Below are 14346 nucleotides of genomic sequence, written 5' to 3' on the forward strand. Positions count from 1 at the left end.
CAGGTCATGATCTCACGGTTTGTAGGTTCGAGCCCCACATCAGGGCTCTGTGCTGACAGCGTGGAGCCTGCTTGGGATTCTGTCTCTCCCTCTCTCTCTCTCTGCCCCTCCCCCCAACTTGCATGCTTGCTCTCTCTCTCCCTCTCAAAAATAAATAAATAAACATTTAAAAAAAAAACCCACCAATGTCATTCTGGACTTCTGTTGAGATTATTGTAATTGAATGACTATGAAGTATTTTTTTTTGAAGTTATTTATCTATTTATTTATTTATTTATTTTGAGAGAGAGAGAGAGACAGAGACAGAGACAGCAAGAGCAGGGAGGGGCATAGAGAGAGGGAGAGAGAATCCCAAGCAGGCTCCGCATTGTCAGCGCAGAGCTCGAAGTAGGACTTGAACTCATGAGATCATGACCTGAGCCAAAATCAAGAGTTAAATACTTGGGGCACCTGGGTGGCTCAGTCAGTTAAGCATCTGACTTTGGCTCAGGTCATGATCTCACAGTTGGTGAGTTCAAGCCCTGCATCAGGCTCTGTGCTGACAGCTCATAGCCTGGAGCCTGCTTCAGATTCTTTATCTCCCTCTCTATTCCCCTCCCCCACTCATGCTCTGTCTCTGTCTCTCTCTCTCTCTCAAAAATCACATTAGAAAAAAAAAAGAAAAAGAAAAAGAGGTAGACTCTTAACCAACAGAGCCACCCAGGTGCCCCAGTACTTACTTGTCTTTTTTAAACAAGGAGTTTAGTTTTATTTTCTCTGTGCATTTGCAAAACATTTAGGAGCAACACAGAAAAAAATAAAATAAAACCTCTTATGAAAAAACAATTACACTAAAAAACGTCCTGAGAGGAATTAGTGCCTTAGCCCTAGTAAGTTACAGCAATTCTGATTGGTCCAAGGAATTGAGAAAGATATTGGGACCATAGAACAGGAGGCAAGAGAATGAGAAATTACTGAGGAAAATGACCTGGAAGTGGGCCATGAGGGGAACTGGAGGCCGGGAGGTGGGTCTGGGTGGAGGGAGGGGCCCCCACTGGTAGCCATGCGCGGGGGTCTTGGCAGCCCAGCATATCCACGAGGGGGCATGAGTGGAGGAGGCCCAGTGTATCCATGTGGAGGCAAAGACCCGGGTGATCCATGGGAGATCCAAACAGAGATCACTGGAGGGACATGTCCATTGGAGGAGGTTCTGGATGAGGCATTCCAGGGGACAGTCGGGTGGTGGCTGCCTCCCAGAGCCTGGGGCCCAGCATGGGGGTTATTCTAAGCCATGAGAGTATGGTGGGCCAGTTGCATCTGAGACATCCCTGGATGAGGCATCCCACCTGGTGGAAATGGGTGAGGATAGGAGTGTCTGTATCCAGGATGTCCGGCCTCTGGGGTTCTTGCTGATGGTGGGCCTTGTCCTCCAGCCCCAGGAAGCATAGGTGGTGAGGGTATGGTTGGGGGTATCCCAGGTGGAAGGGCTCCAGGGGGCAGCAATGGGGGTGGGAGGGACTGAGGAAGGGGCATGCCTGGTGGAGGAAGCCCAGGCCCCAGTGATGATACCACAGAATTGGAGGGGGGGGGGGCGGGGCGAGGGGAGTGGGATGCATCTGCCAACAGCTGATGAAGGCAGTCAGCCTGGGAAAGTGGGTTCTGGGTTGCCAGAAGTTGTTTGGATACTGAGCTACAGTGCTTACACTTGGAGTCCTTTTTGAAGCCATAGAACACAGTGATAGGGTGGTTACAGAGATACTGCCCTTCATGGCCTCAACAGCTGCATCCAAAGCATCAAATGAAGCAAAACTAATAATGGCATAATCTTCCAAGCTGCCTGTGTCAGCATCCCACATAATCTTAGGGGTTTGCAAGATCACTCCAAAGGTGCTAGAAGTTATCATAAAGCAGCTTCTCACAAATCTCTGGGTCCAAATTGCCAATGAAAATGTTAGCCCCAAAATCCAGGTTCTTGTGAGCCTTGTTCATCTGTATTGGTTTCCCACTGAGGTTGACCATGTTCGTGAGTTAATGGCATAGTTGGTATCTTCCTCACTCAAGAATTCTGTAGCGTTTGTGCTGCCCTGACTCTATGCTTTGGCATGTGCCTGGGTGGCTCAGTCATTTGAGCATCCAACTCTTGATTTCAGCTCAGGTCATGATCTCATGGTTCGTGGGATTGAGCCCTGGCATCAGGCTTTGCACTGACAGCATGGAGCCCACTTGGGATTCTCTCTCTCCCTCTCTGTCTGCCCCTCCCCCTAACTCTCTCTCTCTCTTTCAGAATAAATAAACTTGAAAATAAAGAATTACGCATCTAATATTCTTATTATTCTATTATCTATTATCCATATCAAAGAGCTAAATACATTTGTTGAACAAGCTTCTTTTTTCTGTTTTGATCTCATAAGTAAATGTTCATACATACTACTTGTGGATAATCCAAAGAATACACACTGTATAGTGTACAAAGTAGAAGTTCCCCTTGGTCCTCTTCCCCTAGCCCTCTTCACTTGCCAGAGGTAACCACTGATGACTGTCTGGTGTGTAACTTCTCAGACTTTTTTCTACTACATACCTCCTACAGATATAGTTTTGAGCCCCATAAATAAAATGGATAATTCTACCCGTTTTTCTGTTACCATTTTTTCACTTGTCACATATTGGAGATCTTTCATTCAATATGTATTGCTTTCCTTCACGCCTTTTAACTCTTATACAGGGTCCAATGAAATAGGTGACTTATAATGTATTCAATAATTCCAGCATTTATCAACATTTAGGTTTGTAATTTTCACAATTGAAAGCAGTGCTAAATTTGCACATCATTATATATACATTTCATGGGCACAAAGGTATTCCCTAGGATAGACATGAGACTGTCTGGGCCAAAGGAAATACATATTTAAATTTGGGGGGGGCTATTGCCAAATTGACTTTCAAAAATCTCAGAGTAGCATATCATGCCCATTTCTCTATAATCTCAATGACTCTGGATATTATGAATCTTTAATTTTAGGTGATTTTAATTCCAAATCACATTAATTCCAATAGTTCAACAAATATTTACTAAACACCTCTTATGTGACAGGTATCTCGCAGAGTATGTATGTTATACAGCCACTGTTCTACCTCTTCTTGTCTTCCTTTGTCTTTAATATACTTAAAATAGACATAATAATGCTAGATCATAAAATTCACCAACCATCTAACCAAGCAAGTAATTATTCAATCACATTCAAATATACTTCTGAAATGAGCAGCCTTATACCATTTTTCTTATGGGAAAAATGATTCCTTTGGGAAAATACTGATGACATACAAAGACCAGAGATTTTTACTCTGGTAAAAGTCCTGGGGGACCTTGATCAGTTATTCAACCTTTCTGAACTTCTGTTTCCTAATCTTCCCTATGAGAATAATAGGGGTGCTTACCTTTGAGGACTGATTTTAAGTTATAATGAGATAACAAATAAAAAACACTCAACAAAATCCTGACAATAATAATAGGTGACATCAGAGTGCTTGCAACACACCAGTCGTCCGTCAAGGGCTTTTTATGTATTAAATCACTTGAGCCTCACAACAACTCCGTGAAATGGTTCATTTCGTTATCTTCATTTCAAAAGTAAGAAACTGAGGCACAAATAGTAACCTTCCTAGGGACTTCCTTAAATCCTGCAAAGTCAGGACTGAACCCTAGAGGGTCTGGCCTCAGAGCCAACCACACTCTATGGTCTCCTGAATAGGCAATCTAGCAATAAATTCTATTTCCTTTATTCTTCTCTTCTTTTGTTAAATTTTTTTTTTCAACGTTTATTTATTTTTGGGACAGAGAGAGACAGAGCATGAACGGGGGAGGGGCAGAGAGAGAGGGAGACACAGAATCGGAAACAGGCTCCAGGCTCCGAGCCATCAGCCCAGAGCCCGACGCGGGGCTCGAACTCACGGACCGCGAGATCGTGACCTGGCTGAAGTCGGACGCTTAACCGACTGCGCCACCCAGGCGCCCCTATTCTTCTCTTCTTAAGGCAGAGGCTGTACACAACCCTATTTAAAGAATATAAATATGATGATGGAAACTGATTCATTAAATTCTTAAGGAATGAGGTAATATTATTTACATATAGTGTATAACAAAGGCTCCTACCCAGGGAAGACTCTTGTTTGCTGGAACAGCTCCAGGTGCTCGTAGGTTGTAGAGCAGTGATTCTCCAAATGTGGTCCCTGGACCAGCAGTATCAGCACTGCCTGACTTGTCAGAAATGGAAATACTCAAGCCCAAACTCAAACCTCCTGTATAAAATTATGGAGATGAGGCCCAGTCACTTGTGTTTTATCAAGACTTCCAGATGACTCTGATGTATGTAAAAGTTTAAGAACCACTGTTGTAGGAAGTCCATGATATGGGTGAAGTGAAAACAAAAGAAATAGCCTAAGAGCTCAGAGTGACTTTCAAAATAAACAGATGTGCAGAGAAGAGAGGGAAGGGGGAAAGATGAAAGACAAGTGAGGCCCAAATGCCTTGAAGGATGAACAAAAAGAAGAAATTTTGATTTCATGTTGTGGCAGTACGTGTAGGGAAATAAAAGATGGATGGCAGAGATCATTTTAAAACATTTTGCTTTGTGTTATAAATTAGATGCACTTTCATGCCCTTAAGAAAACAACTCGATTTTCAAGATGGCAATGGAATACAAGGCTCCTTGCATGTCTTGTCCCACAAACACAGCTAGATAACTATCAATCATCCTAAACACCCCAGAATTGACCTGAAGGCTGATGGAACAAAACTCCACAACTAAAGAGAGAGAAGAGGCCACATTGAAGAAGGTAAGAAGTGTGGAGAACTGCTTCAGGAGAGAATTGGATCACGATTGCTGCAGAGAGGAGGGAGCCATGGTTGTGGAGAAGGGTGAGAGAAAGAGAGAGAAGTACACACAGAAACAGACAAGGAGAACACTTCCCCAAAGCCATTGGGTTGGAAAACGAGAGGGGCTGAATTTTGTGCATTCTTGTAACCAGTGGGGCTTACAGCCTGGAGGGTTTTTTTGTGTTTGTTTTTTTTTTTAATTTAAATTTTAGTTAGCCAACATTCAGTGTAATCTTGGTTCCAGGAGTAGAATTCAGTAAGAATTCAACACTTACATACAACACCAGTGCTCATCACAGCAAGTGCCCTCCTTAGTACCCATCGTCCATCTAGCCCATCTCCTACCCACCTACCTCCATTAACCCTCAGTTTGTTCTCTATAATTAAGAGTCTCTTGTGGTTTGTTTCCCTCTCTTCTCTTTTCTTCCTCCCCCTTCCTATATGTTCATCTGTTTTGTCTCTTAAACTCTACATATGAGTGAAATCATATGGTATTTGTCTTTCTCTGATTGACTTATTTCACTTAGCATAATATATTCTAGCTTCATCCACATTGTTACAAATAAAGGCTGACTTTTAAGGTCACTGAACTTGGCTGGGATAGAGCCTGGAGGACACTTCCCTGTTCCTGGAGAGAAGGCAGACAAAGAACCCAGGAGCAGACAATGTGGAAACAGCATCTGGAAAATGCCTGGGGCACACAGTGGGTAGATTATTCACTCTCAGTTAACACTGCCTCAGTCCCAGCACAGTGGGCCCCTCCCCTAGAAGACCAGCACAAACTCCTGCCCACACCACATCTTCTGACCAGAGAGCTCTTCAGGGCTTCAGTTCTGGTGGAGGTGGTATCAGGTCTCATTTCACAAGCAGACAAGAGAACACCTATTTAACCTCACCACATTCAGGCCAGGGACCAAACACTGCCCACAGCAGGCAAGGAGAGCCTCTGCAGATGACTGGCCTGAAAGATAGAGCAGCCAAAACATGCAGCACACACCAGAGAAACTCCCTGAAGCACCTGGGCACTACTTAGCCTATTCTTCATAAGACCATTACTTTCAGGAGTGGGAGATACAACTGGCTTTTCTAACACAAAGTAGAAGGCAGATACTTAGACAAAATGTAGAGATGGAGGAATTATCCCAAATGAAAGAACAAGATAAAGCCACAGATCTAAGTAAAATAGATATAGGTAACATGCCTGAAGGAGTGTTTAAAGCAACAATCATAAGGATACTCACTGGGCTTGAGAAAAGAATAGAAGACATCAGTGAGACCCTTACCACAAAGATAAAGGAGTTAAAAGAAAGAATCAATCAGAGACAACGCAATAAACGAGACTGGAAACAGGCTTGATTCAACGAACAGTAGAGGAAAGAATTAGTTACTTAGAAGACAAAATAATGGAAAATAATAAAGCTGAGCAAAAGAGAGAAACAAGAATTTTGCAACATAAGAATAGATCCAAGGAACTCAGTGACTCAATCAAATGTAATAACATTCATATTATAGGAGTCTCAGAAGAAGAGGAGAGAGAAAAGGGGGCAGACAATTTATTTCAGGAAATAATATCTGAAAATTTACCTAATCTGGGGAAGGAAACAGACATCCAGATCCAGGGAAGCACAGAGAACTCCCATTAAAATCAACAAAAACAGGCCAAAACCAAGACATATTATAGTTAATTCTGCAAAATATAGAAATAAAGAAAAATCCTAAAAGCAATATGACAAAAGAAATCTTTAACTTATAAGGGAAAAATCCATAAGGCAAGCTGGAGATTTCTCAGTAGAAATTTGGCAAGCCAGAAGGGAGTGGCATGATATAATCAAAGTGCTGAATGGGAAAAATCTACAGCCAAGAATACTCTATCCAGCAAGGCTATCATTCAGAATAAAAGGAGAGATAGTTTCCCAGACAAGCAAAAATTGAGTGTGTTCATGACCACTAAACAAGCCCTGCAAGAAATATTAAAGGGGACTCTGAGTGCTTGCTTCAGCAGCACCTATACTAAAAAGGGGACTCTGAGTGCAAAGGAGAGACCAAAGTGATAAAGACAAGAAAATATCAGAGAAAATCTTCAAAAACAATGACAAAACAAGTAATAAAATAACAATAAATACGTATCTATCAATGATTAATTTGTAAATGGACTAAACGCTCCAATCAAAAGATTTAAGGGAGAAGTATAGACCAACTTCCCTGATGAACATGGATGCAAAAATCCTCAACAAGATATTAGCCAACCAGATCCAACAATACATTAAAAAAATTATTCACCACAACCAAGTGGGGTTTATACCTGGGATGCGGGGCTGGTCAATATCTGCAAAACAATCGTTGTGATTCATCACATCAATAAAAGAAAGGACAAGAACCACCTGATCCTCTCAATAGATGTAGAGAAAGCATTTGACAAAATACAGCATCCTTTCTTGATAAAAGCCCTCAAGAAAGTAGGGAGAGAAGGATCATATCTCGAGATCATAAAAGCCATATATGAAAGGCCCAATGCTAACATCATCCTCAATGGGGAAAAACTGAAAGCTTTCCCCGCTAAAGTCAGGAACAAGACAGGGATGTCCACTCTCACAACTGTCATTCAACCTAGTATTGGAAGTCTTAGCTTAGCCATCAGACAACACAAAAAGAAATAACAGGCACCCAAACTGGCCAGGAGGAGGTCAAACTTTCACTCTTTGTGACGACATGATACTCTATATGCAAAACCCAAAAGATTCCACCAAAAAACTGCTAGAACTGATCCATGAATTCAGCAAAGTCGCAGGATATAAAATCAATGCACAGAAATCGGTTGCATGCCTATACACCAAAATTAAGCAACAGAAAGAGAAATCAAGGAATCGATCCCATTTAAAATTGCACCAAAAACCATAAAAAACTAGGAATAAATCTAACGAAAGAGGTGAAAAATCTATACACTGAAAACTATAGAAAGCTTATGAAAGAAATTGAAGAAGACACAAAAAAATGGAAAAATATTCCATGCTTTTAGATAGGAAGAACAAATATTGTTAAATGTTAACACTACCCAAAGCGATCTACATATTCAATGCCATCCCTATCAAAATAACATGAGCATTCCTCAAACTAGAACAAACAATCCTAAAATTTGTATGGAACCAGAAAAGACCCCGAATAGCCAAAGCAATCTTGAAAAAGAAAACCAAAGCAGGAAGCATCACCATCCAGGACTTCAAGCTGTATTACAAAGCTGTAATCACCAAGACAGTATGGTACTGACACAAAAACAGACACTCAGATCAATGGAACAGAATAGAGAACCCAGAAATGGACCCACAGACGTATGGTCAACTAATCTTTGACAAAGCAGGAAAGAATATCCAATGGAGTAAAGGCAGTCTGTCTGTTCAGCAAGTGGTGCAGGGAAAACTGGACAGCGACATGCAGAAGAAAGAACCTGGACCACTTTCTTACACCACACACAAAAATAAACTCAAAATGGATGAAAGACCAAAATTTACAGGAAGCCATCAAAATCCTCAAGGAGAAAGCAAGCAAAAACTTCTTTGATCTTGGCCGCAGCAACTTCTTACTCAACACGTCTCCAGAGGCAAGGGAAACAAAAGCAAAAATGAACTATTGGGACTTCATCAAAATAAAAATTTCTGCACAGTGAAGGACACACGCAGCAAAACTAAAAGGCAAACAACGGAATGGGAGGAGATATTTGCAAATGACATATCAGATAAAGGGTTAGTATCCAAAATTGATAAACAACTTATCAAACTCAACACCCAGAAAACAAATAATCCAGTGAAGAAATGGGCAAAAGACATGAATAGACACTTCTCCAAAGAAGACATTTAGATGGCCAACTGACACATGAAAAAATGCTCAACGTCACTCATCATCAGGGAAATACAAATCAAAACTACGATGAGATACCCCATCACCCCTGTCAGAATGGCTAACATTAACAACTCAGGCAACAGACATTGGCGAGGATGCGGAGGAAGAGAATCTTTTTTGCACTGCTGGTAGGAATGCAAACTGGTGCAGTCACTCTGGAAAACAGTATGGAGATTCCTCAAAAAATTAAAAATAGAACTACCCTATGACCCAGCAATTGCACTACTAGGTATTTATCCAAGGGATACAGGTATGCTGTTTTGAAGGGACACATGCACCCCCATGTTTATAGCAGCACTATCAACAATAGTCAAAGTATGGAAAGAGCTCAAATGTCCATCGATGGATGAATGGATAAAGAAGATGTGGTATACATATACAATGGAGTATTACTCGGCAATCAAAAAGAATGAAATCTTGCCATTTGCAACTACATGGATGGAACTACAGGGTATTATGCTAAGCAAAATTAGTCAGTCAGAGAAAGACAAATATCATATGACTTTACTCATATGAGGACTTTAAGATCAAAACAGATGAATAAAAGGGAAGGGAAGCAAAAATAATATAAAAACAGGGAGGGGGACAAAACATAAGAGACTCTTAAATATAGAGAACAAACAGAGGGTTACTGGAGGGGTTGTGGGAGTGGGTATGGGCTAAATGGGTAAGGGGCATTAAGGAATCTACTCCTGAAATCATTGTTGCACCATATGGTAACTTACTTGGATGTAAACTAAAAATAAATAAATAAACATGGTTAAAAAAAAAAAGATGTAAGGTGTCAGAACTTATAAAAAAAACAAGATCCGTCTGTATGCTTCCTACAAGAGACTCATTTTAGACATAAAGACACCTGTAGATTGAAAATGAGGAGATGGAGAAACATTTACCTGGAATTTAAACAAAAACTTTAAAAAAAGAAAACATGTATCATGCAAATTGTTATCAAAAGAAATCCAGAGTAACAATACTTACATCAGACAAAATGGACTTTAAAACAAAGACTATAAAAAGCAACAAAGAAGGACATTATATAATCATAAAAGAGACGGTCCAACAAGAAGATCTAACAATTATAAATATTTATGAACCCAACATGAAAGCACCCAGATGTATAAAACAATAACTAATGTAAAGGAACTAATCATTAGTAATACAGTAATAGTAGGGGAATTTAACACTACACTTATATCAATTGAAAGATCATCTAAACAGAAAATAAACAAAGGAACAATGGCTTTTAAAGACACACTGGGCCAGATGGACTTAACAGATATATGCAGAACATTCCATCCTAAAACAGTAGAATATACATTCTTTCAAAGTGCACATGGAACATTCTCCAGAATAGATCACATATTAGTCACAAAATAGGCTTCAAAAAACACAAAAAGATTGAAATCATACCATGCGCCTTTTGGGACCACAGCGCTATGAAACTAGGAGTCAACCACAAGAAAAATTTGAAAAGACCACAAGTACATGGGGGTTAAATAGCATGCTACTAAACAATGAATGGGTCAACCAAGAAATCAAAGAAGAAATAAAAAAAATTACATGGAAACAAATGAAAATGAAAACACAATGTTCCAAAATCTTTGGGATGCAGCAAAAGCAGTCCTAAGAGGGGAAGTATAGCAACACAGGCCTACCTCAAGAAACAAGAAAAATCTCAAGCAACCTAACCTTACACCTAAAGGAGCTAGAAAAAGAACAACAAATGAAGCCTACAGCCAGCAAAAGGAAGAAAATAATAAAGATTCGAGCTGAAATAAATGATACAGAAACTTCAAAAACAGTAGAACAGATCAATGAAAACAGAACCTGGTTCTTTGAAAAAATTAATAAAGTTTGTAAATATCTAGCCAGACTTATCAAGAAAGAAAAGAGAAAGGATCTAAATAAATAAAATCGCAAATGAGAGAGGAGAAATAACAACCAACACCACAGAAATACAGTTATAAGAGAGTATTATGAAAAACCATATGCCAACATATTGTACAAACTGGAAGAAATGGGTAAATTCCTAGAAACATATATATTACCAAAACTGAAACAGGAAGACATAGAAACTTGAACAGATTCATAACCAGCAAAAAAAAATTGAATCAGTAATCAAAAACTCCCAACAACCAAAAGTCCAGGGCCAGAGAGCTTCCCAGGGGAATTCCACTGACCATTTAAAGAGTTAATACCTACTCTCAAATTATTCCCAAAAACAGAAAAGGAAGAAAAACTTCCAAATTTATTCTATGAGGCTGACATTACCCTGATACAAAAACCAGATAAGGACTCTACTGAAAAAGAGAACTGCAGGCCAATATCCCTAATGAGCATGGATGTGAAAATTCTCAATAAAACATTAGCAAACTGAATCCAACAGGACATTAAAAGAAGCATTCACCATGATCAAATGGGATTTATTCCTGGGCTTCAAGGTTGGTTCAATATTTGCAAATCAATCAACATGACACATCACATTAATAAAAGAAAGATAAGAACCATATGATCCTTTCAATAGACACAGAAAAAGCATCTGACAAAGTAAAACATCCATTCATGACAAAAACTCTCAACAAAGTAGGTCTAGACAAAACATACCTCAAAATAATAAAGGACATAAATGAAAAACCCACAGCTCATATCATCCTAAATGGGGAAAACCTGAGAGCTTTTACCCTACGGTCAGGAACAAGAGAGGGATGTCCACTCTTACCACTGTTATTTAACATAGCACTAGAAGTCTTAGCCTCAGCAATCAGACAACAAAAAGAAATAAAAAGGCATCCAAATCATCAAGAGAAGTAAAACTTTCACTATTTGCAGATGACATGATACTACATTTAGAAAACCCAAAAGACTCCACCAAAAAACTCCTAGAACTGATACATGGACTCAGTAAAGTCACAGGATACAAAATCAATTTACAGAAACCTGTTGCATTTCTGTATGCCAATAATGAAGTGGTAGAAAGAGAAATTAAGAAAACAATCCCAGTTACAATTGCACCAAAAACAACAGAATACCTAGGAATAAACCAAACCCAAGAAGAGAAGGACCTGTACTCTGAAAACTATAAAACACTGATGAAAGAAATGGAAGATGACAAAAAGAAATGGAAAAAACATTCCACATTCACGGATGGCAAGAACAAATATTGTTAAAATGTCTATACTACCCAAAACTACACATTCGATGCATTCCTTATCAAAATACCACCAGAATTTTTCACAGAGCTAGAACAAAGAATCCTAAAATTTGTATGGAACCACAAAACACCTCAAATAGGCAAAACAACATTGAAAAAGAAAGTCAACACTGGAGGCATTGTAATTTTGGACTACAAGTTATATTACAAAGCTGTAGTGATTAAGACAGTATGGCACTGGCACAAAAATAGATATCGTGATCAAGAGAACAGAATAGAAAATCCAGGAATGAACCCACAACTATATGGTCCGTTAGTCCTCAATAAAGCAGGAAAGAATATCCAATGGGAAGAAGACAGTTTCTTCAACAAATGGTGTTGGGAAAACTGGACAGCTACATGCAAAAGAATGAAACTGGACCACTTTCTTACACCAAACACAAAAATTAATTTAAAATGAATGAAAGACCTAAATATGAGACGTGAAACCATAACAATCCTAGAGGCAAACACAGGCAGTAACCTCTTTGACATCGGCTGTAGCAACTTCCTTCTAGATATATCTCCTGAGGCAAGGAGAAAAAAAGCAAAATGAACTATTGGGACTTCGTCAAGATAAAAAGCTTCTGCACAGTGAAGGAAACAATAAAACTGAAAGGCAACCTGTGGAATGGGAGAGTATATTTGCAAATGACACATCTCATGAAGGGTTAATATTTGAAATGTATAAAGAATTTATAACTCAATACCCAGACAATGAAAAATCCAATTAAAAAATGGGCAGAAGACAAGAATAGACATTTTCCCAAAGACATACAGATGGACAGCAGACACATGAAAAGGTGCTCAACATTACTCACCAGCATGGAAATGTAAATCACACTACAAGGGGATGTCACCTCAAACCTGTCAGAATGGCTAAAATCAACAACACAAGAAACATCAGGTGCTGGTAAGAATGTGGAAAAAGGGGAACCCTCTGGCATTGTTGGCGGGAATGCAAACTGGTGCAGCCACTGTGGAAAACAGTATGAAGATTCCTCAAAAAAGCAAAAAATAGAAGTATCCTATAATCCAGTAATTGCACTACTAGGTATTAACTCAAAGAATACAAAAACACTAACTCGAAGGGATATATGCATTCTGATTTTTATAGCAGCATTATCTACAATAGCCAAATTATGGAAACAGCCTAAGTGTCCATCGATTGATGAATGGATAGAGAATATCTGAGATGGATATGGTATACATTACTCAGCCATAAAAAAGTGAAATCTTCCCATTTGCAATGACATGGATGGAACTAGAATGTATTATGCTAAGTGAAATAAGTCAGTCAGAGAAAGACAAATCTCATCTGATTTCACTCATATGTGGAATATAAGAAACAAGGCAATGAGCAAAGAGAAAGGCATACCAAGAAACTGACTCTTAACTATAAAGAACAAACTGATGGTTACCAGAGGGGAGGTGGGGGGGGGGGTGAGTTAAATACACGATGGGATTAAGGAGGGCACTTGGGATGAGCACCAGGTGTTGTATGGAAGTGTTAAATCACTATATTGTACACCTGAAACTAATATTACACTCTATGTTAACTAACCGGAATTTAAACAAAAACTTTAAAAAAACAACTCAAATTTTCTCTTCAATTATTCGTGGGTATTAAACTCATGATATTTGAATGCAGTTACTGTATAATGCCTAGACTATTTGGGGGTCCCTAATTTTATTAAGGTTATGTTGTTACAATGCAATGAATCGAAGTCAGATAGCATTGAGTACATTTAATACAAATCAAACAAATTCTAAAACCACAAAGTGTTGGTGTAGAAGAACCTTACTGATCATAGGGATCACTGACTAGATACAATCATCAAGTCTAAATACCATGTTCTATACAGTACAGTGTTTGCAAAGATAATGTAGCCTAGGCAATGCACCTATTTCTTACCTGGTAGGATAGGTGTAGGAAGAATGCATTGCATAAGAACGCAAAGACACCCTTGTAGCTATGAAGGCAGAAATATCTGTCTCAATCCCCATTGCATATCCCGTACCAATGAAGGTTTGACACACAGCAAGTGCTGAGAAATATTATTGTATGAGTGAATTAATGAATAAGAACCCTAGTAGGACAAGATGAGGGTTAGTGACCCCTGTACCAATAATACCTCTAATCTATCGAAAACAAATTAACCACTTTAACTCCTTGGGCAAAGGTCTGACTATGGAAGTAATGTACCTTCAGGCAGGAATCTGAAGCACAGAAGTTTGGCCTGAAGAAAATGAGTACCAGGGCACCTGGGTGGCTCAGTTGGTTAAGTGTCCAAATTCGGCTCAGGCCATGATATCGTGGTTCGTGGATTTGAGCCCAGCAGCAGGCTCTGTGCTGACAGCTCAGAACCTGGAGCCTGCTTTGGATTCTGTGTCTCCCTCTCTCTCTGCC

General features: G+C 39.4%; 1 pseudogene; it reads right to left on the reverse strand.

Moving 5' to 3' along the window:
* Window positions 1-861: 861 nt before the first annotated feature.
* LOC115499943 lies at window positions 862-13943 on the reverse strand (annotated as a pseudogene).
* Window positions 13944-14346: the final 403 nt, after the last annotated feature.

The sequence above is a fragment of the Lynx canadensis genome, chromosome D4 (assembly GCF_007474595.2).
Source record: "Lynx canadensis isolate LIC74 chromosome D4, mLynCan4.pri.v2, whole genome shotgun sequence".
In the NCBI taxonomy this organism is placed as follows: domain Eukaryota; kingdom Metazoa; phylum Chordata; class Mammalia; order Carnivora; family Felidae; genus Lynx; species Lynx canadensis.